Source organism: Echinops telfairi, unplaced genomic scaffold, assembly GCF_000313985.2.
Source record: "Echinops telfairi isolate 266 unplaced genomic scaffold, ASM31398v2 ScPeMD7_443;HRSCAF=831, whole genome shotgun sequence".
Lineage (NCBI taxonomy): Eukaryota > Metazoa > Chordata > Mammalia > Afrosoricida > Tenrecidae > Echinops > Echinops telfairi.
In genome coordinates, this window is record NW_022104341.1 from 50,893,430 (window position 1) to 50,899,271 (window position 5,842).

The window sequence follows — 5,842 nt, forward strand, 5'->3', positions numbered from 1 at the left end:
AGTCTGCTCCACAGTCAGCCCGTTCTGGTTTTAGTTCCAGATATTGAACTTCTACAGCATCACTTCCCAGAGATGTAGTCAGTTTCATTCCATCTGGAGAAATCCTTGTGTATAGTCACTGTTTGTGTTGTTGAAAAAGGTATTTTGCCATTGGTCTTGCAAAATTCATCATTTCATCTTCAGCCTTATTTATTTTACCAACTCCATATTTTCCCTTCCTTTTTATTTTCTACTCTTGAATTCCTATCAATATTAATTATCAATGCATTTTGATTGCATGTTTGATCAATATCAGATTGAACTTAGTTGTATTGCTAGTGTTTCTTTGAAGATGGCTAGATATTATGCTATCACAGACAACATTGTATTTCAAGATTGAGTTTGAAATGCTTTTTTGACCTGGAATGCAATGCCATTCTTTAGATTGTAGCATTCTATACATAGTAAATCATGTGATTTTCTGACTCAATTTCAGCTCACTAATGCCTATGAATTTCGTTTTTGATTACTTCCAAATTTCTTACACTCATACTTAGCACATGCCAAATTCAAATCATTAGCAGATTATGGCAGCTTCTTACTTTGATTCATGTCCAGTGGTGGGATTCAAATAATTTAACTACTGACTCACTGCCCTAATGACTGTTTTAAATATTAAAAACTATATACCAAAAGGCAGTATATTCAACATGGTATCAGAATACAGCTGTTGCACAGATAGACATTTAAAAAGATTAAGGAATGTAAGTTTGTGATCTTCACATGGGGCAGCTGAGCAGACACTCACATTAGAGACAACACTTATTACTAGTGCTCTTTTAATAACCAGTTAGTCAATCTCAACCAAAGATTAGCTATCATTTCTGCCACAGTGGTGCTGACTGGCTGAATCTCACCACTAGCTGTGCTCTGTTAGCAAATGAAGATCCTGAAGTTTCCACGCCAATAGGCTTTACTCCATTCACTTCAGCATATTTGACTCTACTCTGACAAAGTAGCTCCTTCTCAGTCACATTTCTAATCCGCTCAGACCCAAACTGCTGTCCTCTGGCACTGTCTCTGACAATCGTCTGCTTCTATTCATTAGAGGTCTAAAGTATCAGACAGTGAAGCTATACGTAAGGTTTCAGGAGTGACTCCCCTGTAATGGCAAGTGATACCTTCTTCATTGTCCTTTCTCTAGAATCTCTGCTGAAACGTGTTCACTGTAGGTGATTCTGTTGGTATTTGACATGCTAGTGACATGGCTTCCAGCATGATAACATCATGCAAGCCACCATAGACACGTGGTGGGGAGATTATAGTGAGCATTCAATGAATGTTCATAATTCTATTTATTTTGTTTAACGTACTTCTTAACAAATAAACATTATTTTATTTCAAACATTACAATTAATATTAAGATGTTTTGAGCCCCTAGGTATTCTTGTCTTTGTATACTAGGAAGTTAATGAAGAGAATGTAAGACAACTGGAATGCCCAATATTTTCTTGATTGAGACCACTTTTTAATCTGCCTAATCAAAAAGTGTAATCATTTAGAAGAATTTCCTACATAAACTTAAAGGTAGAAATATGATAAGAAAATGTGCTGCCTGAAAAATATAGTTAAAACAAATCAGACATTGGAATCTTAAGAGAGGAAAGCAAGTCCTTGCTTTATTGATGATCAAGAAAACCCACAGGAATTTTTATAATGTCGGTGTGCAATCGGGTAGGATGGCAGTTGCCTAAGTTCAGATTCACGAAAAGTAGAGATTCTTAGTATATTACCTGAAGGATCATAAAGGCCATCTAGTATGAACTTGTATTTTTCAGACAAAAGAAAGGAAGCACCTATCAAGTAAATTGTAGACTGCAGGCCATCTAGTGAATTTGAAACATAGAATTAATTTATTATGTATGATAAGGAAAAGCCTCTAAATAGTCGTTAAAGTGTTTAATCTTTTATGTTTGAAAATAAAGTCTGTCTTGGTTTAGTCTCTAACTTTCATGAAACAGAAGGCATATGATTTTTATTCTTAATTATCACATATTAGTTACATAATAAAATACATCCTATGTGTACTCTACAAGTAAAAATTAATGTCTACTCTCATCACTAAACTTAAAAACAAATACATGACTATATATTCACTAAGACAGTACACATATTACAATTGGAATGATACATAGAAAATTAGCATTTCTCCCTGTACAAGGATGATATGCAAGTTTGTGGAACATTCCATATTTTTAGATATTTTTCAGTTTGGGTGATGAATAATATAACATCAAATGGGGTAAAGTGTACACAGCTTGATGACACTAAATGATGTGCATAACTGTATACAAGAAAATAAAGCTATACATAATTACTTATAAAGACATATTTATTTAAGGTAAATGGATTATAAGATTTTGAAATAAATAAAAGGCACAGTAATGTGAGGACATATGTGAGAAACTTTATATATAATATAAATAATTATTTTTATTGAAGTATAGACAATTAGTCTAAGCCTCGAGAATGACTAAAAAGACATGCATATATTTTGGATACTATTTTTTGAAAGCCAAGTTGTCCATTACTTAAGGAAACGCAAAAGAGGGAGTCATGAGCAATTATAAGCCACAGTGTGTGTCTGAAAGAGAAGAGCTCAGCATGAAAACCTGGCAAAAGACGATGTCTGGGTCAGCAAAGCCTTTCACATAAAGGTAAGTGATAATACAATAACTATCACAGCATGGTTGGGAATATTTTAATATTAGGTGAGATGCTATTCATTTCTAGTCCATTCCATCCCAATCATAATTTAAATGACACTTCCTATCATTTTATTCTCATTTGAACTGAATTTGAGCTAAACAATTTTACCAAGTGCACTGAACATGTAAATTGCCCTTTTATAACAGCATCGTTGAATGTATAAATCAATGGTTTTCAAACTGTAGTCCCTGAACCAATAGCAATAATACTTGTGCATTTTTTGCACACAAAAAAATCTCATATTCCTCTCTTGACTTTCTGAATAACAAGCTTTGGTTATAACACCCAACAATTTGTGTTTTCATAATCTTTCATGTGATTCTGATGCATGCTGATTAAGAATAATAGTAACAAAATGGTAAATTAGAAGTTGTCCTTGAAATGTAATTTGAAAGCTTGCAGGTTTCAAAGTTTATCAGTACAAAATTCTTTAAGAAGACATTTGAAAATAGACCATAGAAATGCAGGCATCTTTGGAAGAGATAGTAAGCTAAACAGCCACCATCTCTCCCTCCATTCTATTATACATCAGTGAATTTACAGCAACTCTACTTCTATTTATGCAGGGACCACTCAGACATTCATCCCTCTCCCACTAGGCTATGGTGGAGAAGATATGAGCAAATGACCACCAAATCCAGCTCACTTCTTTGTTCTAAGACTTCTTTAATTTATAGGCAATTTGAAGCTCAAACCTATGATAATAAAAATGATGAAATGAAGCCCTTTATTCTATTAGTTTCTTGGCATATAATTCACATATGTACAATTCAATAGTTCAATCATATTTTTAAAAAGTGGTACAATTATTTCAATAATCAACTTTAGAACATCACTCCTTTCTTGGACTCTGTAATCTGCTCCCCATCTTCCCCAACCTTTCCTGCCAGACTTACAAGAAACCATCACTGCAGTTACTGTCTCTGTAGCTTTACCCATTCTGGATTTCATAAACAGAAAAACATAGAGAAAAACAGAAAAGGAAAGAACAAAAACAACCAAAAAAACCCCATTGCACTCTATTCACCTTCCTGGTTTATCATCTGAGGGAATTCACTAGAGTCTTAATTTGTGTGTGGACGTGCAGGCAGTATGGGGGCTCCCACTGTCAGCCATTGTCTTCTGTAAACCAGGTTTTCACAATTTAAGCTCCAATATCATTACTTTCTTTGGGTTTGGTTATTATTATTTATAATCCACAAGATGGTGTGCTTCTTCCATGTGGGCTTAGTGGAAACCTCACTTAGATGGCTGCTGGTTTGAAGACAACCCCTTAAGACTCCAAGTGCTATTCTCTCTGATATCCAGGCACCACCTAGTTTCTTTGTCTTACTTTCCATTCATATCTCCAGTGATATCTTCAGGAGGTAAGCATCACGCTGGTCATGTCATAAGAACTACTTGTTCTTTGATTGGAGCTAGGATTTAGCGTGATCCCCAAATCTGTTCATTTATCTATGGTTTATATGTATGAGACGTTATTATCATTTTATGTTACAGAACATTGTCAACCATCCTCCTGGGGCACACAGGGAATATATTGATAGTGTCATTAATGTAGCCAATGGTGTGTAACTTAAACCACTGTTGAGAAAAGGACATTGTACAAGTGTTGGCAGACTACAAGCTGCAGTACGTGAATTGCTGACATGTGCAGATTAAACTCTTAAGTGATTGGACATTATTTACATACACAAAAATGGGGCTTGGTGATAGAGCAAAACTTTCAATTACATTCATTTACAATGACAAAAACATGCCTAGATATCTTTTATTTTTAATTGTCATGTGAAACTTGACCACAACAGTGACTAATTTTCCCTAATTATACTGGATTCTCTCTGTGCTATGGTTATAGAAAGATTTAATATTACATTGCACTATACTATGGAAAGCAATATTCTCTAACTGAGAGAAGCATATGCTTAAATCATAGGCATAATGTCAATATAAATATTTTGGCAGCGGAATTCAATTCAGGACACAATTCAATTCAATTCAGGGCTTCCTACAGTTTCTTGGAATTAGAGGAAATTTTCTTAAAATGTAGTATGCATTACATAGAAAGTATATGGCATAATTTTATGTGGTATTTGACGATTCCAAAAGTAATTCACTTTACAATTTTATTTGTCATCAACATAAAAATTAAGGTAGATTGTACATGGACCCAATCAATTAAGGAATGAGAAAAAAAATCCCACTACAAAAATATAGCTAAATACAATTCATATAGTTGATTTGAATGATTTTCTTAGCCCTTTTAATTTTCATTTGTCTTTGAAAATCTAAATCTTTTTCACTTACTGTATCATAATTTCTGGAAACATCTTTGGACAGTAATATGTGAACTTAGTCATATATATAAATATTTATTGACTTTTTATTTTATTAAGAGCAATTATCCCTTTAAAATATTATGCAATTAGAATTACTATACTACAAACCTAACTAAGATTTAAGAGTGCCATAGCAACCAGGAAATATAAGCTCAGGAAAAAGTTCTAGTAGTCAAAAAATGCTAGTAGGCCTTGTCAAAGAGGAGTCCAATGAGTGGAAACCCAATAACAACATCAAATGGTAAAAGGAGGAGATAACTGACATTGCTGTTTGTCCGACCTATATTACACTTGCAACCCATTATAGTAGGTAACCTATTGGAAGAAGCCCAACTAGCTTAGTGGGTTAAGTGTTGGGTCATAGGTTCAAAGCCACCAGCAACTGGATAGAAAAAGAGAAGTCTTCCCCTTTTTACAAAGATTTCATCTTAGAAACCTCTAAGGTGCAGTTCTACTGTGGCTTTTAGAGTTACCACAAATGGGAATTAATGTTTTAATGGCTTTAGTTTGGTGGTTTGGAGCTGCTGGTGCAATGATTACAGTTGGTGATTCCAACTCACCTACGGGTTCAATGGGAGGAAAACTTAGAGATTTGTTTCTTTAAAACTTACAACATACAAGACCTTGTGGAGAAGTACCACTGTGTCACATGAGGCCACTGTGAATTGGAATCAACTCCCCAGTACCCAGCAATAATAACAACCAGGAGGATGTAGCTCACATACACAATCTATAATGGTAAACATTTTCAAGAT

General features: G+C 34.3%; 1 non-coding gene across 1 annotated transcript; it reads left to right on the plus strand.

Annotated features, from left to right (window-relative positions):
• The first annotated feature begins 2,128 nt into the window (after positions 1-2,128).
• Positions 2,129-2,236, plus strand: LOC115870202. Its single transcript, XR_004046575.1, has one exon. It is a non-coding gene; the product is annotated as a U6 spliceosomal RNA (small nuclear RNA).
• The last annotated feature ends 3,606 nt before the right edge of the window (positions 2,237-5,842 follow it).